The 22612-nt window shown below is 44.8% G+C and overlaps 1 long non-coding RNA gene across 1 annotated transcript; it reads left to right on the top strand.

The window, feature by feature from the left end:
- Positions 1-118: 118 nt before the first annotated feature.
- LOC309532395 lies at positions 119-809 on the top strand. Its single transcript, XR_014219842.1, has 2 exons — positions 119-211; positions 576-809. It is a non-coding gene; the product is annotated as an uncharacterized lncRNA (long non-coding RNA).
- Positions 810-22612: the final 21803 nt, after the last annotated feature.

Here is a 22612-nt window from a genome sequence, read left to right as displayed (position 1 = left end):
TTCCATTTCCGCTTGGCAATGGCAGCATTCTAGACACTGAGGATTCTGGGAGATGTTGTTTTCTGGGTACCATATTGAGGATTCATGTACCTTGTGTCTCTGTATTTCCTTACACCCTGGGGCATTGCTGTTGTAGCAACATTCCAAACATCAGGGAAGGAGGGAAGAATGGAAGTCTCTCTGATATTGTTGTTGTTCCTTCCACTGCTAGGTAAGTTTTGGGAAAGGGAAGGGAGCAACAACAGGGCAGGGGACCACAGCCGGCTAGAAGGGGCATTTGGAAACCACTTGGTTGGATACTCGCATTGACAATGAAACTCACAAAAATGACGGAGCATGAGATAATAAAATGACAGTCTCATCATTGTGAGTGCAACAGTATCCACATTTTAGAACTGGGTTTGGGGGCTTGTTTTCGAATTTTGGTGGGGAATAATTATATTTAACAAAGTCAAGATGGAAGAACTTTGGCCATTGCCAGTACATGATGAACACCAGATTCCGGGGTGAGGAAGCTCAGATTTAGGGGTCAGATGCAGCCCTCTGAAACTCTCTTTCCTCTGGACTTTCCTCAGCCACACCCCTGTCAGCCGCAGGTTAGCAAGAACTCACATGGCGTCAGTGAAGTTAACTCTTTATTCAAAGAAACAAGACAGCTCAGGTGGCCAGTCCTAGTGAGCAAAGCAACTCTTCCTGGCAGAACTTAGAACAGCAATGGCCCACATCTGAGAGGTGCCAGGAATGAGTTCCTGTGAGCTCCAGCTGAAAAAAAATCCCCTATGGATAGCAGTAAAAACAACGTCATATAAGCACCCTTTGGGCCATTCTCTGTGTTCCCAATGGAGCAGGTTCAGTGCCCTGGCTTGCCCTGGCTCCTACCTCTTCCTGGTTGGATGACATCATGTATGGTCGTGACATTATACAGCCAATTGGATTTGACTGTTTGACACCACTGAGAGGCCAAGAAAGAGTGATTTAGCTAGGGTTGCCATATTTCAAACAGTGAAAATCCGGACAACTTTTTGCCCAAAGTTATTGACCTGGGCTGCTATACATCCAGTTTTTCACAGATGTTTAACAGATTTCTACCTGGACACTGCTGTCAACCTGGAGATATGTCAACCCTAAATTTAGCAATGATGGTGATGATGATGGTGATGATGATAATGTTTTAGCTAGGAATGCAAAAAAGAATCCTCAAAAGGGGAAAAACTGTTCAGCATAAACAAAAATGTTTACAAAAATAAATAAATCCTATTAGTAACTTTGACTCAACTCTATTTAGGACCAGCCAATGTGGCATGTAAATTTTCAAGTCATGCAGAACTTGTCCTCAGACTAGATTGTTGCTAGAATTTGAATTTCAAGTGAGTAAAAGCCAAACAAAAACAGCTCTCAGAAGTGGGAAGCTGCAGAAGCAGGAGTTAAAATAAAAAAAGGCTTACCACATTTTTCCATTTTGAAACACACACACCTATAGAAGTACATTAACCTGGAAATTCTCTCAGGGCCCGATGAAAAGTTGAATTCCTCAACATCGGCAGAGGGATCATTTGTTCATAAATGCCAACAATGGCAATGCTGGTGTGTTCAGAAACAAAAAAGTTGAGGTCTACTGTAACAATGCAATACGTGTTGTTGTTGTTGTTTAGTCGTTTAGTCGTGTCCGACTCTTCGTGACCCCATGGACCAGAGCACGCCAGGCACTTCTGTCCTCCACTGCCTCCCGCAGTTTGATCAAACTCATGCTAGTAGATTCAAGAACACCATCCAACCATCTCATTCTCTGTCGTCCCCTTCTCCTTGTGCCCTCCATCTTTCCCAACATCAGGGTCTTTTCCAGGGAGTCCTCTCTTCTCATGAGGTGGCCAAAGTATTGGAGCCTCAGCTTCACGATCTGTCCTTCCAGTGAGCACTCAGGGCTGATTTCCTTCAGAATGGAGAGGTTTGATCTTCTTGCAGTCCATGGGACTCTCAAGAGTCTCCTCCAGCACCATAATTCAAAAGCATCAATTCTTCGGCGATCAGCCTTCTTTATGGTCCAGCTCTCACTTCCATACATCACTACTGGGAAAACCATGGCTTTTACTATACGGACCTTTGTTGGCAAGGTGATGTCTCTGCTTTTTAAGATGTTGTCTAGGTTTGCCATCGCCTTTCTCCCAAGGAGCAGGCGTCTTTTAATTTCGTGACTGCTGTCACCATCTGCACTGATCATGGAGCCCAAGAAAGTTGCAATACGTACCCCTTCCTAAAGGACATGTCCTCCCTGTCATCATCCGCATACACAAAACAAGAATTTTCTTTAGCAGGACCTTTCACTTTACAACAAGAAACTCTCCCAGCAAAATAAGAGATCCTTGCATTTTCAGCCACTATTACTGTTGTTGATTATTGTTGTTGTTGTTCTCGTTTCTGTCTCTCCCTTTGTGGTGAATATTCTCATGTCAGTTCACCCAGTCAAATCAGGACCGCAATACCTCAAGGACCGCCACTTCCCATATGAACCTACCCAGTTCCTGAGATCATCTTCTGAGGCCCTCCTTCATGTGACTCCTCCTCAAGAGGTCCAGAGGGTGGCAACACAAGAACGGGGCCTTCTCTGCAGTGGCTCCTTGTCTGTGGAATGCTCTCCCCAGGGAAGTTCACCTGGCACCTTCATTATACACCTTTAGGCACCAAGCAAAAATGTTCCTTTTTAACCAGGCCTTTGGTTGATCTTATTGACAATCAACACCCTTTTAGAATTTTCTTTTTGGGGGGTGGGTTATTTGGTTTGATTTTATATGTTGTGGCCTTATTGTGAACTGCCCTGAGACCTCCAGGTATAGGGCAGTGTATAAGTCAAATAATAAATAAATGAATAAATATTAAAATAACAATAAGTGGACTGAAAATCCCGGCAGCCATGAAATAATAATAAAAAAAATCACAAGAAGAATTTAAATGGTTGTGAGAAACTACGAGCGTCGAACATTTTTGTGTGCTTTCAAGCGACACGCAACTGCTGATGTGTGGGTCTTTTTGGACCTGAAAGAGAGTAGGCTGAGGGTGTAACTGGGGTATAATGGGGCATAATGGGTGGGGGTCCATATGCACACTCTTATGACGTGCACGGGGGCCAGGAACACAACCTCCGCGCAAATCAGGGGGTTTTCTGTATTTCAAAAACTTGGAAAGTAAGAAGGATCCTCACCCAGCACTGTAAAACAAAATACAAACAGAGTTGGTGCCAGGAGAGTCTCCATGAAGAGAGAAGCCCATGACACCCCTGACCATTAGGTCCAGTCTTGACCGACTCTGGGGTTGTGGTGCTCATCTCACTTTATTGGCCGGGGGAGCCGGCGTACAGCTTCCGGGTCATGTGGCCAGCATGACTAAGCCGCTTCTGGAGAACCAGAGCAGTGCATGGAAACACCGTTTACCTTCCTGCCGGAGTGGTACCTATTTATCTACTCGCACCGGCCTGCTTTCAAACTGCTAGGTTGGCAGGAGCAGGGACTGAGCAACGGGAGCTCACCCTGTCGTGGGGATTCAAACCGCCGACCTTCTGATCTGCAAGTCCTGGGCTCTGTGCATGAAGTCACATTAAAACAGCATGCAAAATGCATTATATCAGGGGAAATGGCTTGCATAAATTAGTCAAAACTGCTTACAAAATGTATTTTATTAGGAGACATTTGTACTAAAATGCTGGTGGATTTTCATGAGAACAGGGGGAAAATGCAGATTGCTGTGTAAATGTGGAAAACCGAATTTAAGATTGGAAAAATCAGAAACCGAGAGAACTGAGCTGGCAGATTCATCCGTCTCTATCGGCAGCTCCCCTCCTTGCTTTTCTCCCTACAAGTTTCCAGAAGGACTTTTCTGTTTCTGAGGATAGACATATGTCTAGAGCAACTGGTGATGAAAGGGTTAAGCACACACACAAACAAACAAACACCCTGCTGCTTCTCTGCTTGAAACTGCTCCCCAGTGAGTGGCACCTGAACTGATTAAGAAAATATCTGAGCGCCAGGTGAGCTGCACAGCAGGAGGGCTTGCAAATTTATTCTGGGTTCTGTTTGAGAAAGGCAACGTGGATTCCTCTTGTCTCCCTTTTCATGGTGAGCTCTGCAAAGCTATCCCTGGGAGGGGAACCAACATGCTGCTTCCATCATTGGGCTGCGGGGCTGCCAGTCCAAACTCTGAGAAGCCCCTGTACCTTTAAGAGCTGCACAGATTGGAGTGCTGTTTTCCCCATCACAGATATGCCCTGAGACACTGCTGCAACCAGACAGCTTGCCGTTTTGGTTCCTAGCCCCCATTTGAGGTGATGGGAGGTGCTGCATTTGATTTGTGATCTCTCCTTCATACATGCAGGTCCCCATGAGGTGTGTACAGCGGTACCTCGGGTTACATACGCTTCAGGTTACAGACTCCACTAACCCAGAAATAGTGCTTCAGGTTAAGAACTTTGCTTCAGGATGAGAACAGAAATTGTGCTCCGGCGGCGCAGCGGCAGCGGGAGGCCCCATTAGCTAAAGTGGTGCTTCAGGTTAAGAACGGACCTCCGGAATGAATTAAATACTTAACCTGAGATACCACTGTATATGTGGGAACCTGTACTATGTTGATGTAGATCATGGGATGGGTGGGTGCCTCTTTTTACCCAGTGTGGTGTAGTGGTTAAGAGTGGTGGACTCGTAATCTGGTGAACCGGGTTCGTGTCTCCACTCCTCCACATGCAGCTGCTGGGTGACCTTGGGCTAGTCACACTTCTCTGACGTCTCTCAGCCCCACTCACCTCACAGAGTGTTTGTTGTGGGGGAGGAAGGGAAAGGAGAATGTTAGCCGCTTTGAGACACCTTCGGGTAGTGATAAAGTGGGATATCAAATCCAAACTCTTCTTCTACCCAGTAGGATTTATCTTCCACGAGGGAGGAAGTGTGGGGCGGAGGGTAGGGAGAGGCAGAGGGAATGGAAGGGGTTTCCTCCAGTATTCAAGCCATGTTTCTTGTTGACTAAGGATACAATGCCATTCTGGTGACTCAGCCACTGGAATGCAAATCACTTTGCAGTCTGCTTAAGCTACAAAAACATGCCTGTCAAGAGATGGAGATGAGCTTTAATTGCTACTTCTGTCTGCTTATTTCTCCATAAAAATAGGTGTCAGGATTCAGTCTTGTCTGCACCTCAAACCAGAGATCTGCTCAGAAAGGAAAGCAGATCTCTACACTGGCAGTGACCCTGAAAGGTTGATGGAACCACATATCCCTGCCCCACACCAGGAGCTCACCACCCCAGTTTTCAGAGGTGGATTTAGGGGAGGAGACTCTTGAGAGTCCCATGGACTGCAAGAAGATCAAATCTATCCATTCTTAAGGAAATCAGCCCTGAGTGCTCACTGGAAGGACAGATCCTGAAGCTGAGGCTCCCATACTTTGGCCACCTCAGGAGAAGAGAAGACTCCCTGGAAAAGACCCTGATGTTGGGAAAGATTGAGGGCACAAGAAGGGGATGACAGAGGACGAGAAGGTTGGACAGTGTTCTCAAAGCTACTAATGTGAGTTTGACCAAACTGCGGGAGGCAGTGGAAGACAGGAGTGCCTGGCGTGCTCTGGTCCATGGGGTCATGAAGAGTCGGACACGACTAAATGACTAAACAACAATGAGCCTGCACTAGGCACCAATCCGAAAAGGTGCCACAGGGGGGCGCCACAAAAAGGACTTAGAACGGAAGGTGAGGGGTGGGGGGGCACCAAATTTTGGCATTGCCCAAGGCGCCGCTGAAATTTGAAAGCCCAAAGTCTGTGACCTGTACTTCCAGCATCTTCCCTAGGTTCACAGGAGCAGAGGAAAGGGCAAGCCTGGCACCAGAGCCACCTCTGCAGTGCTTGGCTAGCTGTGCATGGAGCTACTCAAGAGGAAAGAGAAGCATATAATCCACACATTTAATCTGCACAACAGCCCTGGGAGGTAGGTTAGGCTGAGAGAATGTAACTGGCCTAAGGTCAGCCAGTGAGCTTTGTGGCTGAGTGGGGATTTGAACCCAGATCTCCCAGGTCGTAGTCTGACATGCTAAGCACTACGCCACACTGGTACTCGATACTCAGAATGCAAATCCCATTAGGCTCTATTCTGGAGTAGTAACAAAAATTAGTGCTGTTTCCAAACCTGCACTTCTCAAATGCCGCTGCCATCAGAAGAGGGTTCCAATTTTCTGCCTCCTCCTCAGAGCACTTTAGAGTATTATTATTATTATTTGTTCATTTCAGTGGGCACAGGATTCTGAGCTTATTTTATAGCTGTGAGGTGGCAGAGGGTGGTGCGGGGGTTTTATTTTCCGCTAAACATTTCTCCAGCATTCTGCAGCCTCCTCGTTCTGCAGCCTGCCCTCCCTGATCTGAAAAAGCCCCATGCGAAGAGTTACCTCATGGTGTCGTACCATGGACTCGAATGGTGGGATCCTGGGAAGGCTTCTGAGGGCAGACTGCTGGTGAGATGATTTGCAGGAGAAAATGAAGGATCTGTGCAAACACCCCTCAGCCATCTCAGAGGGAAGGTAAACACGGCAAAACCCCTGCATGCACCTTTAGGAATTTCACCAACATTTTCTCCCCACTTGGATAATTTTCTAAGCTTTTCTTCTCGGCGGATGGAAAACAGGGGAAGGGTGGTGGTGGGAGAGAGAATGCTGGAGACATTTTCTGCGCAGCGCTGCCACAAATACAAACACACTTCTTCCTGCTTAATGAATAGTCACCCTCCCTTCCTATTCAATTAAAACAATGAAGAACCCGGTCTTCTGCAAAGATAGCAGCCTAGTGACGTATCTGGAAATATCTGCCTTCCAATTCTCATGCGGGTCATCAGAAAGGTTTATTTGAGCAGTTAGAGGCCCCATGTGACTTATAGATGAATAACATATCTTCCTTTTCCATTAATAAAATAAAAGAAGGAAGGCTGATCACTTTGTGGATAAAAGCGCATCACTTTTGGGTTGATCCAGATGGTGGCAGAGACATGGGGAGCTCCCCATATATGGAGCATCCATCCTCATTTGTTTGCCAGTGGATCAGGTGATGATGGCTATCTAATGAGCATTCATTCTCATTTGCATGCAGGGAAGTTAGATGACGTTGTGTCCAAGCAAGTGTTATTATCCCACACTTTCCACTGTGTTTCACTATCACTTTCCTTACAGCCATCGGTTATTTTTTGTTGTGCAAGGCCTCCCAATCAACAAGGAATGTGAAATCTTTACTTTTCAGGGGTGGCAGGAGGTGTAAGCTGAATTTGCCAGCTTGTTGTTGAAAGTAGTGATGGCCTGGAAGCACCCTTGGAAGACACTGCTGCTCCTTGTCTCTTTCTCCCTCTTTTTTTTCCATAATGTTTAGCATAAACCAGCTTGTGACACCCGCACCATAAATTCAAGGCATGTCAGGCTTCGGGGAATTGGCTTCCTCCCTCCGTGGCAGTAGATAAGAAGACCAAAGAAAGGAACGTCTTACCAGTTAGAAACGTTAATAATCACAGTGAGAGAACAAAGAACACATCTCCTAGAAATGGTGATGCTCCCAATAAAGAATCGTACCCCCTTCCGTCCCTATTAATCTACTTCACTCCTAGGTCTTGTAATCTGAATTTGTACCGCCTGCGCTTTCTGTTCTGAGATTTTCTGAGCTCTTCTTGACCTTGGGCTGAGAGGAGAAATGCTGTCCAGAGACTGTGAATCTGTTAACCTCTCTCTTCCAGTGTTCCTTCACCTAGCTGTTCCCCATCCAGTATTTCCCAGCTTCTGCCTTCTGAACTATGCCCCTCTGCAAACCACTGTTCTAAATTGATGCTGTCCTCCTGCTCCTGGGAAGATTCAGGATCCGAATCAGGAGCAGGGGGAGGCTCTCACCATTCCTCTTCAGTGCATCCTTCCTCAGCACAGTCCCTGACAAGGCACCGCAGCATTATACCATTCTCCAGGCATGGAGAATGCTGGGAAATGTAGTTTGTTAAGGGTGCAGGGGGTTGTAGCTCCACAAAGTCAGCACACTTAGCAAACTACAGTTCCCAGGATTCTCCATGACTGTTTAAGAGGTATAATAGTGCTTTGAATGTGTGGTGTGAATGTGACTGTGAGGTCACAATGCTGTGCTTTTCTGTCTTTGCCTCTGGCATCAGTGGGTGTGGGGAAACACACTGGTTGGTGGTGTTATCTGGTAGCAGCTGGTTGTCTTTATAATATCTGGTATTACCCTTAGAAGCATGGGATCATGGGGATGGGAGGAAAATGAAGGCCAATTAGCCCAGCTAAAGATTACTTTCATCATCATAATGTTAATCATTCAGTGGGTGGGGGCAGGCAGAGAACAAAGAGGCGCTATCCCAAGGGAAAGATCCACTGTGGTGTAGCAGATGGCATGCAGGATTTGGGTGATGTGTGTTCAGATCTCTCTAGGTTTGAAGTGCACGGGGTAGCCAGGACCAAGTTGTTATCTCATCTCAATCAAGTTTGAAATGGGAATTTATTATGGGATCCCCATGCACGCAAGTTTTTTTTTTTTTGTAGTCTCCACATAATGTCATCATCAAAATGTCAGCCCCTGTATATTGTTTTTCCTTGTTTACCTTCTCTGGAAAGAATTTGAGTACTTCCTCCTTGCCCCTCTCCCAGCTCTCTCCATCCCACATACATGGTCCTCTGCTATAGCACCATTGCTCCAGAGCAGCAAGATGCACGGTTGATGGGGATAACTGGGGGTGGGAGGAGAGAGAGCTTGGAGCCAGGTTGTTCTCCAGTTTAATATCTGAGGTGTAGAGGAACATTGGGGGCTGCAGTGTTTGCCTTGCATTTGAAGCAAACGCCATTAACTGACAAAATCCGTATTTCTGAGCAGGGGAATGTAAAACTCAGTGAAACACTGTCTCTGTAAATTCTGTGTCCAGGGCGGCTGTCTACCAGTTCCATTTGGTACTCCGTTTGAGACCACTGTGCTGCCAGAGTGGTACATGTGCTGGTTATCTCCCGCTTTGACTACTGCAATGTGCTCTGTATGGGGTGACCTTTGAAGGTGACTCAGAAACGACAATCCACAATGTGGCAGCTAGACTGGTGACTGGGAGCAGCCGCCAGGACCATATAGCACCGGTCCTAAAGAATTGACACTGCCTCTCAGTACATTTCCAAGCACAATTCAAAGTGTTGGTACTGACATCTAAAGCCCTGAACGGCCTCAGTCTTGTATAACTGAAGGAGCATCTCCACCCCCATCGTTCATCCCAGACACTGAGGTCCAGCTCCAATGGCCTTCTGGCCACTCCCTTAGTGCAAAAAATGACGCTACAGGGAAAGAGGGCCTTCCCGGTAGTGGCACCCACCTTGTGGAACACCCTCCCATCAGATGTCCAGGAGATAAATAGAAGACATCTGAAGGCAGCCCTGTATAGAGACGTTTTAAATGTTTGATGTTCTGTTGTGCTTTTATATTTGTTGGAAGCCACCCTGAGTGGCTGGGGCAAGCCAGTCAGATGGGTTACGAATAATAAAAAATAATAATACAATAATTATTATTCTGTATTTGGTAACTTCAGTCACTTTTTTAGACTGTTGGCTTATTCTGTTAAAATATCCTTCCCTTCTCAACAGCCCTTATTTGATATCATCATACAGCCACATCAATTGTGTTGATCCAACTGATTTTATCAACTGGCAGCCAGTTGATGTCATTGCATCAGGTGCAGTGGGATGACATCACTGGACTATCATCATTGGGTGCCTCCTTGCTTTCTCCTCAGGCATCGTCGATTTGCCACTAGAAGCCTAAAACTTTGCCAATATAATTGTTTTCCACATTACCCCTAGCTAAATTGACATTAAAATGCATTTCCTTCCTTAGTGTATTAAATCCAAATGGATGGCTTTCCTGCTTTGCCTGCCTGCCTGCCTGCTTTGGTGAAGGGAGGAGCTCTTAGGCTGCTTTCTGTTCCTTTCGCTTTAAATCAGAGGCCCAGCCGAAAATTATTTTATTTATAACAGCAGCGGAGACACCTGCTCCTGACATGTGAGACCATTTGGATGACACAACTGGCGACCAACAATAGTAACAGCACTCTGGGCTTTCATTAGAAGCCATGTGATGCCGCTGCAGCCTTGCCAAGTCAAACATAATAATTCCACCCACTGAGAAATAAATATTCCCCAGAGAGCAAGTGAGAGCATGAGAGAGGGAAAGGAGGCTGGCAAAGAGAGATTCTAGTTGTTTACGGGGAAGGAATGGCATCTAAATATCTCTGTGTATTTGCTTCTCTATATACCTACATCAATGAACTATACAGCCGGATAAGACAAACGTACTCTCAGTTCCAGTGGTTGTCTGTGTCTCCTGTCTATAAAATCCAGTTCTCTGTCACACGCCAGAAATACGCGTTTGTGGCCAAGAAATGGGCTATGCAGATGGGAGGCATTCTCAGATCACAATGCCCTCCCTTTAATTTCTGTGAGGCAAAATAAATGGAACTACAGTCTGAGGCACCATTGACAGAGGGATGTACCTGCCTATGGGCTGCCCTGTTTTCCCATATTGCAGTGTTGCTCCAGATATAATGTGTGTGTTTTTGTGGGGGGGGGGAAGGTGAGGGGAGATAGTGTCTGTCTTGTAGGCCCCCACCAATGTAAAAGAACATTTTGTTACATAGGGCTCCTGACTGTGGCTTTAATATGAAGAAATTGGTTTAAGGGGTATGGGAGAAAACAAGAGAGAGCAGTCGCTTCTCTCAATGCTCAGCCTGAAAATTTAATAATTACGTCTCACAAATTTAGAGGAAAATTACTTTGAAGAATCCTCAGATCAGCACTTGTTCACACCAACATACCATCAGCATATCTTTCACACCTAGGCAATCCACTGCCCACTGCTTCTACAACTCTGTTTCCTTCAGTGCTGGAAAAGAGCTCTGAGACTTAGGCATGCGTATGTCCAAGTATCTCACTGGGTTCGGTCCCAGCCATGGCATTATTAATTTAAGCACAATAGTCCGAGACAACCTATCCATCTTGGTTCTAAAGAGCTCAGCCAATATTAGCCCCAGACCTTGAAAAACAGTTCAGCTGCCAGTCCAGAGACTGTCGGTCATTCTAGGCATAAATGTTGCTCGTTTTCGTTGCCGCTGCCACTAAATCCTCTAGTGCTTCACAGTGTCAATTATTACTTAAGCCGTTTGTATCCTGCTTTCCCAACTATTCCTTCAAGGGCAATCTGGTCATTAGCATAGTAGGGTTTGTGGCATTCTCATGAGTGGACAGGTAATTTACAGGAAAAGCTGTAAGTGTTAGGCTTCAAAGTGATGCCTCTTAGTGCCCGTCAGTTGACTGGCACTGAGAGACATTGGCTATGAAGTCCGTTTGCAAATAGTTTCAACACAAACCACTTGCTATTGGACTCAACATGCTGACGGGCACACCTTCACCTGTCTTACACCCAGTATCACGTACAATGTCAGGGGTGGGGCAGACAGGTGTGGCTTGGGGGAAATAGCCTCACAGGCCAAATTAAGACCTCTAATTAGGCCCAAAGGTTGCCCACCGTGGGTTACAGAGACTTGAGAGACAGGTAAGGTTATTGATGAGTGCTTGCCCCTAAGTAAAATGAACAATTTTATCTTCGTCCATTCTTTTTCAAATTAGCAACTGGCCTCCTGACAGTTCTAACAGCAATGGTTTTCTTTCATACTTTCTTTCATTAGTAGATCTACAGTGCACTTCTAGGAAAGAAAGAGAACTGCACAAATGCACAAAGAAAAAAAATGCAATTGCTAACCCCCTTGTGAGTATCTGTACATGGAGGTTACTGCAGTGGAAATGAGAATAAGTATGTCTATGAATCGAAAGACAAAACAAATGAACAACTAAATTAGATCTGAGGAAATTGTCTGCAGCAAACAGTATAATGCCTCTTACTCTTAATGCCTTGTTTGTTATTGCCGCTTTGATTTCTATTAATCTGTTATGTTGAATAGTTCAACAAACATTTTGAATCATGGATTGCCTACAAATAGTGTTCACCACATTTGCTGTTAGTGGTAACCTCTGGATGTTGCCATAGCAACATGTCTGCTTCCTGTTTATATCGTGACAAAAATTAAAATAAAAGCGGAAGAAGGCCTAAGTGCCAAATGCCCATGGAAAGGGTGGGAACGATTCATTTAGCAAGTGGAGTGGAGAAAAAACAACAACAACAATTAACAATTATTTGCCAGGTATCTTTTAGGATGGTACTTGCAAAATTTGCAGCCACAATATTGAGATCAGATAACAGGCACAAACAACATGAGCTTCTCCCAAGGGTATTCCAGCTGTCCGCTGCCAGAATGCTGGATTACACAGAGTTTAGGAGCCATCTAGGAAGACACTCTTATTCTATACAAGGCCTGTATTGCAAACCAGCCCTTAGTTACACAGAGCATTAAAAATCATAAGATAAAGAAGTGGCTTTATTCACTGCCCAAACTGTGTATATGAAGTTTCCAAAAAAACGCAGAAAAAGGACTGAACCTGATCTCGGAGTACAGATTCATACTTCCCAACATTTCTCCGATAAAAATGGAGATGTCCTAAGGAAAAGCAGGACATTCTGGGATCAAATCAGAAACCAGGAGGGTTTCTGTAAATCTGGGACTATCCCTGGAAAACAGGGACACTTGGAGGGTCTTATGCTAAGTTACTTTTTAAAAGCAACTTCCTAACCTGAAGGTTCGTGGACAATATGCTGGTGAAATCTCAGTTGAATAAGATTGTATGGGGCTAAGCAAAAAGATCTCAGGTAAGGAATTTTGGCCCAAGGTGTTTGGGAGGAGTGTGGCGGCGGGGGGGGGGGAGATTGTTTGTAAACTTAAAAGGGGTTTATTGGGGTTGGGAAGGGGGAAAAAACCACTCACGGGTTTATTGGGTAACAGGAAATAACTTTATTCTGTCATGCAATGACAAAAGGTCACAACTGTCCTTCTGAGGCAACCATATCCCTCCCCCAGTCTTTCTGAGCAGGGGCGAAACTAGACTCTATTTCACCTGGGTGAAATAGACCCAGTTTGGCATCCCCTCGTGTGCATTTGCACATTGCACACACAGAGAGACTGGAGGTGTCACATGGGGCAAGAAACCTGGCTAGCGCCCCCCCCCCCCCCGCGCTGCCGCCCAGTAGCTATGGCTGTGCTGAGAGGGCATTATGGGGCATTGTTCTGAGCTGGTTTGCTGCCAGGAGGAGTTGTGTGGCAAGGTCCCAAACCGTTCCGGGAGGCGAAATAAAGATACATGAAACAGTATTTTAGATTAATGGGTGAAAAAGGCCACAACTTTATTGGTTACAGAATGTGAGTGGTATTGGCTTAGGCACTGGAAACCACACGACTATATCTGACTCCTGCCCGTCTGCAGGAGTCTTGGAAGGGTTAATCACCAGTAGGGGGAGCCCTGCTGATGCACACCACCTAGGAACTCCCCCAGGGTCACAGCTAGGGATCGTGCCATGGCCCTAGCCCCCCATCGGGGGCTTCAGATGGAGACCATGACCCCCGGATTCCTTTAATGGAATACCCTTGAATTAGGAGGGGTAGTGATGGCCACTACGTCCCCTCCTCTTCTTCTTTTTCTAAATATTTTTTATTGCTCAATTTCCACATAACAAATTATCAAACCATATAATCACCTACATAATTCCCGCCCCGCCCCCCAAGGACTTCCCTCAGCTCCTCTCCCTGATTTCGCTGCACATATTTTCTCTGCATATTATAAAACTGTATATATCCTTACATATCTATCCATCATGCTATCAACAATAAATTTGTGTCTGTTTATTCAAAACCTGCCAAGGAGTCCAGTTCTTTTTGTTGTGTTTTTAAATAATTTGTGTAAAGTCCCCATTCCTCCTTGAAGCCACAGTTGTCCTTGTCTCGCAGTTTGTATGTCAATTTAGCTAGTTCTGCATATTTCATCAATTTCTCTTGCCCCCAAACTCTTGCTGCCTGAACTGTGTTGCCCCTTAAGCGGACGACACGGAACTCACCGCCATGAGCCCCTGCAGCAAACCGGAAGTCCTACCTCCCCTCCCCTTCAACCTAATACTCCAAGGCCTAACCGCCAAACCTTTCAAAGTTGTGGCGATTTGCTACGAGGCAGGCGAAAAAACCCAACAGCCGGTGCCAATTTGCCAAGTGGAAAAATTCCTACCAGGCCCCTTGGACAACCAAGGCAACCAACCGAGGTCCATAGCAAGGTCAAGAAATAAAAGAGCCTAACCCAAGAGAGGGAGGGCGGGAGAACTGACCGAGAAGGGAGAAAAACAGGGGCGAGTCCTCGGCCGTGGGCAGTTTAAATAGCCCGTGCCACACCCCCAGACTGTCCGAATTGGACAGCCTAAGGATGAAGTGACCGAGGACTATCCAATAGCGCAGGGGCAATCCTGCCCTGTATGCGTGGGAAGGGCTTGCTCCCAGCCTGCAACGTCATCTCCCCGGGAACAGGAAATGGTTTTCCTGCACCAATTAAAGTAGCAAACCAAAGTCTGAAGTCTAAAAGAAAAAAGAAAAAGTCCTTGCCACCACTGCTACCCAGTAAGCCTCCCTGAAATTTGTGAATAAATCCCCCGCCCCCAAGGAGCTGGGTGGCAAATTTGTGGGGAAGATATTTACCGTGCACTAAGCTTTTGGAGGTTTAGGTGAGATTCAGTGCCTTGCACCTCCACATTCCCATAAGCAGCAGGGCTGGAATAAATCGTGCGAAACTGTATCCACTGCAGAACAATTTTTGCAAAATAAGAGGCAGTGTGTAGTTTTGCTGGATTTGCATGATTTATGGAGATTGCAGGGTCCAGCTTTGCAGAGTGCAGGGTTACCCCAGTGATTAAGCTTGATTATTTTATATTAGCATCAAGGACACCTGACCCTGTGCTTTACCCAGTACTGAGCATTTCTTCCCCGCCTTCCTTAAGAGCTGGTTTATTTCCTCAACTCTGGCAACATGAGGGAGCGATGCCAGCTTTCCCCCCAGGAGAGATGGTTGGAATCCACTTGTCAGTGGCACTCGCTTATCTTTAAGATTTCTGCCTTGGGACCTTACTTTGCCAAGCGACTCTTGGAAGCTCAAGCAAATCCAAACAAGAACTAAAAATAATGCATCACCAGGGACGCATTAGTATCTGAGCGCCACGCTTCATTCCCTCTGAGGAATCATTGGGGATTTAAATGATCAGTGCTGCATGGTCACAAGTGGCTGGAACTTTAATACTTGAGATAAATGGCTCCCCAGGTCTAGTGAGGATCTTGCCTAGTGAATGAAGCGCCTCCTTCAGCAGTCCAATGGAATGAAACAAAATTGGACTAATATACACAACAGAGAGGGGCTGATAAGTGCCTTGGTTAACTCTGATTCTGGTGCTAATGAGATTGGTTCCAGGTTTTCCATGATCACCTTTTCCTTGCTCAGTAAACACTGAGTGCAGCAATGCACCTGCAACATAGCTGCTTCGATCCTTTCCATGTTTGCAACAACGTCGGCTTGGTTTGAAAGGGAATCCTTGGCTTTTCCATTTAGATAAGTGGGATGTCGCTGCAATCTTAAATACAGCTACCTGGATGCTGCTCTTTGAACACACTGGAAGTCATTCTGCGTAGATGTGCTGGACTAAAGAAACAGGGATAGCTGAAAATACATTTTCCCCATTAATTAAAAAAACAAAAAAACCATACCATATCTTATGGATCATAGCAGAACATGGGAATTTATTACAATTTTTGTCCACTTAGAAAATTATGTGCAAGAAGGCATGCAAGTCTGTGTGTTTCTTGCAGTGAGACCAGGGCTTCTTTTTCCAGCCGGAAGTTGCCGGAACTTAGTTCCGGCACCTCTCAGATGGGTGCCTTTATAAGAGAGCAAGGGAGGTATTCCTGGTGAGTTCCAGCACCTCTTTTTCTAGAGAAACAGCACTGAGTGAGACACATTGTCTAAACCCTTTCCATGTGCTGTGTTTGAATTGAGAGCAATGTCAAACGAATGCCGCCATGCCTTAAACTCCAAACGTGGGTCGCAAGCCTTGGCGTATCGATGAAACGCTCTGCCATCTTGCTAAGTAAGTGACAATTTTGGGGTGGCAAATGCTCTTCTGCTCAAAATTCAACGCGGATAAGACCAGCAAATCTGAGCTGGTTTCTTCTACAAAGAAAGAAAGGTCATTTCACTGACTAATTCAGTCAGATCACCGTGGAAAATAAAGAATCGTCTTGAACTGAGGATGGAGCCATAGGGCATAGCAGAACCGAATGAATTTTCCACCGTGGTGGCTCGAGATCAAAAAGCTGAATGTTTTTAATTTGGGGAGTGAGGGTTACGTGCGGTTTACAAGGGGAAGGGGAGATCAAAGCCGTGTGTATCAGGTGGCCCCAGAGGGACTTTTAAATTATACCGGGGACTGGAGTAATTTGTGTGATGCTTTTAATTTCCTGTGCTACCAGTTGAAGTGTTTTAAATTTTTTGCATCCTTTGGCTTAACAAAAAAAAAAAAAGCAATCTATTTAGTATCTTTTGACCAGGAAAAGCCGAAAAGGCAGGAAGATTGCAGAGAAAACTTCTCTTAAATGGTAGTTGGACCATATCCAATGCCAGCTCCTGTTATAACTCTATGAAAATGGGTACGTCATGGAGTCTAGAGCCATGGTGTTCCCTTGCCTGCGCCGTAGAAGGACCTATATGCCTAGACAAATGGGTTAGACTCAGAGCCCCAGGGTATGAGGCCAACTTGCTTCCATCAGGAAAGTGCAGTCTTCTCCATGGCTTTCCTATTTTTGATTGGATCTAGATGTGTGCAGCCGATTTTCCACCTCCACAGCCAATTTGTTTGTCAGAAATATGTCAGTTGGTGGTTTAGGAGTCTATGTAACAGCTTCCCATTTTCTAAACTCTTTTTTTAAAACAACAACAACAACTGAAGTTTCCTTGCAACCAAAACACAGAGTTAGGTGGCATCTCCCCTGCCCACTTGCACTGACCAGTCCGCTAACTATCTTAGCTTGCCTAAGCTGTTGTGCTATTTATCCTAGTTTTGCTTATGTACTGTTCTGATTTGAACATTAAAGTTTATTCCAGAAAATGAGATTTGAGTTCGAGTCCGGCATTCTGCCAGAGCCAGACAAACTCTCTTGGGGTGAGTTCTACCTGCCACAGTGACCTGCCTAGACTCATGACAGACTGTGCTTTGTGCTTGGCTTAGCCTGTCTTGACTTTTGTTCTATCAGATCCACACTCTCCAATGAAAATAGGAACATTGTATTATAATAATAATAATAATAATAATAATAATAATAATAATAATAATAATACCCCCCCCCCCGACAGGGCTGCCTCAGCCACTCTGGATGGCTCCCAACATATATAAAAACTTTAAAAGCATTAAAAAAATTCCATATATAGTCAAACCACGGTTGTTGAATGTAATCTGTTCCAGAAGCCCGTTCAGCTCCCGAAATGTTTGACAACTGAGGCACAGCTTCTGATTGGTTGCAGGAGCTCCCTGCACTCAAGCGGAAGATTCGTCGGGTGTTCAGCTTCCAAAAAACGTTCAAAAACCGGAACACTTACTTCTGGGTTTTCAGCATTTGGGAGCTGAAATGTTCCAAAACAGAGGTGTTGGGGAGCCGAGGTTTGACTTTACAGGGCTGCTTTCAGAAGCCTTCTAAAAGTTGTATAGTTACTTATTGCCTTGGCTCAGGGGTCAAGCAATTCCACACCCTCCAACTTGGAGGGTCTGCAGATTTGACACAGGTCTTCAGAACATGACCGTGCCCTTCCATCAGATGTCACTGTTTCAGCCTGGCCTTCACCTGGATATGCCCCCCTGGCCCTCTTATAGGGTAGTGGGGCAGGCACGGCTTCAGTGCAGGAAGTGGGTTTGCACAAGCGAATGGGAAGTCCACCTGGCCCTGAGCTGTCTGTTAACACTGATGATGGTGTCTCCATGTCCTAGGTCATGGAGGAGGTGACAGTGTTGGCCTGGAATCAGACTGGGAGGTGAATGAATCCTTGTGAAGGCAGAGGATCTGGTGGTGCAGTAGTCTGTGCTGGGAGTGGAATGGGTGGGACTGGCAAGGACTGATGATGTGACAACCTACGGGGTCCCTCTTCAGGACTGGGCTCCTCACCCCTGAAAGCTCAAACTACTCTCAAGGTTCCAACCCAAACCTGATGGGTCCCTCTCTAGAATTATCACTGGGTTCCTCCTCAGACTCCCTCCGCCCCTCATCCCAATTGGTCCAGTCTCTCCAGGCCACTCTTTTGGGACTTAGGATGGAGCAGGTGTCTCAGCAACATTCTGAGGCCTCATGAAGGTTGGCTGGTCTGGAACTGTTGTTAAACCCTCTGCTATAGAGGAGCTACCTCTTTCTGAAATAGTTGTTGCCCAGTTCTGCAGCCACTAGCTCCTATAGCCTGGGGACTGCATCAGAGCAGTGCTATATGATATGAGGACTCAGGTAAAGTCACATCCTTTGGCTTGGGTAGTCCTGAGGTAGGGGATAATGGTTCCTCCCCTTCTGAGTCTTCCTCTGAGCCAGAGGGAGAATTGTGGCCAGAGGACATGAGAGGAGGAATATGGGGACAGAACCAAAGTTAGCTGGCTCTGCCTACCATTATTTCCACATAATGTGACCCTTGCCTCCACTTGTTGTTAACAGCCCTACTCCATACCCTCCAGTGAAAATAGGGACGTCCCATTCCATAATGAAAATTTTACTATATATACCCCACAAATCTTACAGGGTTGCCCCAGCCACTCTGGGCGGCTTCCAACATATATAAAAACACAATAAAACATTAAACTTTTTTTTAAAAAAACTTCCTTATGCAGGATTGTCTTCAGATGGATTGGGGGTCAGTTAACTCCATACCCTCCAACATTTCTCCCATGAAAATAGGGACACCCTAATGACATTCGGGCATCAAATCAGGAACCAGGACAGCTTCTGTAAATCAGGGATGTCCCTGGAAAATAGGGACACTGGGAGGGACTAATACTCGCTACCCTACCAGTAACAATGGGCCTCATCTGCTACTGTGTTGAAGGCTGCTCTGTTGGTGCTTTATATTTTAGTTATCCTATTGATGTTTTGCCTGTTATTTAATGTGCTTTATATCTTTGTTTTAGAGCTGTATTTTAAAGTTAGCCACGTCGTAGGCTGAGAAATGTGTGTGTGTGTGTGTGTAATAAATATTAATTATAGATCCTACATAAAATAAAATCTAAATCTTTTGTGCAACATTTTTTCATATGGATGAGGCAAGGTGAGGTGACTGCCTCGGGCGGCAGGATCTATGGGGGATGTCAATCTTTCCTCCCCTTTTTTTCCTGTTGTAGATCTTCCTTTACACCCTTCTTCACTGGCAGGGAGGGGAGTGCCATTTTGGGGTCTGCCAAAGGAGTCAACATGTATTGGACCGGCCCTATCACATGAAAGTCAACCTTTGGTCTACTATTACTGTTGACACTGGTAATATTCTCTTGCAAACTAATGATTTAAAGGGGGGGGGGCTGGTCCGCCATGCCCTCAATGACCATGTGATTTGGTCCTCAATCAGGAAAGCTGTTGAGTCCCTTTTTCTAGAGGCTCAGAACAAGCACTGATCATGGAAGGTTTAAGCATGGGAAACCCTGTTAGAATCACTTAGGCTTTCCAGCTCTCTGACCCACAGTTACAGTAGTCGACTTAAACATTTACTGTTGTAGCTACATTTTTTATTGAAAAAAAGAAAAGAAAATCCTTGTACTGCAAAGGCTACATAATCAAGAATTCAGCTGCTGCCCTCAGATTTACAAGTACCTTTATGTAAACACAATACAAAGAGAAAGGCTCTCTTTAACGACTTACCCTTTAATAACAAGACTGTACATGCTCTTAGAATATCTCACACAAGAGAATCATGGCAAATGCAACTTCATTCTTGGTGGACGGCATGTGGTCAGAGTTCAGTTTAAGTTCAAGGATTCTGCTGTACTGAAATATGGAATGGTTACATCTTACTTTGCTTTGAGTTTATGGCTTCATTACCTCAGGCCAAGGATACACAACTTTTTTTTGCTGGCTGTCATATGAACAAATTGGCTTGATGGCTTTCTGCAAGCTTTGATATTTATTCAATTTTCAGTTTCAGTTTTCCACGGTGGTTCGGCTTTTTTGAGCCATGCGATACAGGCAAATGCTGTGTTCTACTATAAAAGAAGGCAGAGGTTGATTTTAAACAAGAGCGGGTGGAAACATTTCCCTGGAATACTGCTGCACTGCTATTGGGGTGGGGGAAGAACAGATCTGCAAAAAATAAAATAAAATAATGTTTATAGTCTTCACTGAAAAACAAAAAGTTCAAAATTGCAAGTGCACAGAGTAAGATAAGACAGAAAAAGAAGAAACAAGAAACAGTACCCACGTAGAAAACAGAACAGAACAAACAACATCAAAAAGATACTGTGTACGTTACAAAAAAAACCCCAGACCATAACTGTACATGGTATTTATAAAAACCAATTCCAAATATCATTAAATTTGTCCATGGCAAAATTTCCAAAAAATATTTATGAACCTTGAGTGGGGTTCACTCACAGCAGTGATTCAGGAAAAACTGAAGAAAGGCTGACAAGCTGTTCAGTGCTTAGCCATAAAATGTGCATTTTAGACACATTTTAACTGTTAAATACTGTTGCCTGTCCTTCAGTCTTCAAGCAGTATGATACTACAGAGATGCGAGCACTGACCAGGGTTTGGTTTCCTTGAAATGAATGTCAAGGCTCCAATTTCGTTAATATACATGGTTTTATTTATGCATGTATATAACCTCAGCACAAGATGGAAATGTTCACAGCATTAACACTCCAACAGATTTTGTCTCCCCATTAGGGTTCAGGGGAGGGGGTCCCCCAAAGCCATAGCCTTGGATTCAGTACAGAGCCAGACAAGCTTCTCTGTGTCCTTTCAGCTCCCAGCACCAGCACACAAACCAGCTTCCTTGGCCTATTGTTCTCCTGCCTCTAGAATGATGTAGCATTCAGGCAGGTGAGGGCAGGGAAGGCACTCCCATTTGTCTCCATGGTAACAAGGCTCACTCTTTAGTCATGTAAATAGAGGGTACCTACAGGATACCGCCATTAACCTAACAAAGAAACTGGTTTGACCAGTTTCGCAGTTCCTTCTAACTACAATCTTGCTAACACACACTCACAGGTTCAGTTCGAACCCAGGGGCATCATACAAAGCAGCCCCTCAGTCCCATATCAATACATATTCTTTTCCATGATTTTTTGGTGAACTTTGTAAAATGTGGAAGAGTGCAATCTGATGGGGAGTTGTGATTTGATTTGCAAGCGAGCATGGGACCGTTGAATGGGGTTGGTCTGCTCCAAATAAATTCCTCTTTCATCCCTATTTCAATGGATTTAAATGCAAGTAATTTCTGCTGGCAGTTATATTGGTGTTGAGGTGTGACCACGTTCTTCCGGTCCTGAATGCTTATGACTGCTAATTTGCCCTGGTATTATTGGGATTCAAAAATGTGTTTGCTGTGGAAAACAGGAATGCAGTTCTGGAATCATAATTCAAAAACACAGTGCTACTGGGAGCGGGGAGAGGGGGGAATATTTCTCTCCTTAAAGTTTAAAAACCACTAAACTCTCTCATTTGTTTAAAGAAGAACTTACTAGTCTGAAACCTTTAAGTCTATTGCCAGCCTGCAGCAATATTCCTTTAGCTGGGTTATGAAAACCTGAAGAAAGAAAGAAAAAAAAGGAATGGCAAAAAAATTAATTAAACATAGATTAAAAACATAATTACATATTTTATTAATTGCACTTTAAAGATGCCCTTGAGAAGAATCCAGAGGGCATTAGTCAACAGTAAAAGGCTTAAATTTAAATTTCCTTGCTAGTCATTTTTAAATCTCATTTGAATTTAGTTTCAGTTTTTTTATTTATTTTGGATTAAATTTATATCATTATCACACCGTACCAGAAAATGGTTACACCTTTTATTTAAAGTGACTGATCATTAGAAATGCATTTGCAATTCACTGTAATAACACTGATTAAAATGAATTCATTTGGAATTAATGGGGCTGCCACAGAGAGTGCTCATCCTAGCTAGAAAAGCAGCACAGCTCAAATCAACATGAGTTAAAAATAAGAGGCAATTCTCAGCTTGTTAATAAACTTTCCAAAAGGAAATATAGCCGGTTGACTTCGCTTCTTGTGGGTCACATGCAAACCTAAAGCAATGAATGGTGGCCTAATTCACACATGCCCTCAACTGTGCGGTTCTGCTTGCCCAAAACCATGTGGTATGTTTACAATGGTGACCTGCTTCAGTCACACCAAACTTTCCACGCCAGCGTTGCTCCTCGCTGGTCACTTCTGACTTTGGTGAGATAACATTCCGAGTGACAACAGAGTGGAACACAGTAGTTAGCAAAACACAATTTGGTGGCCTTGACCTGAAGCCTTTGCCACATCAGAGTGGCTTCATGTATATACAGGCCATACTGGGATGTACAGTGGTACCTCGGGTTACTTACAGATGCTTCGGATTACAGACACTTCGGGTTACAAACTCTGCT

This window comes from Podarcis vaucheri (genome assembly GCF_965113315.1).
Source record: "Podarcis vaucheri genome assembly, chromosome: 5".
NCBI classification, from domain to species: Eukaryota; Metazoa; Chordata; class Lepidosauria; order Squamata; family Lacertidae; genus Podarcis; species Podarcis vaucheri.
Note: the sequence above shows the minus strand (reverse complement) of the source record. Positions and strands in the feature narration are given on the sequence as shown.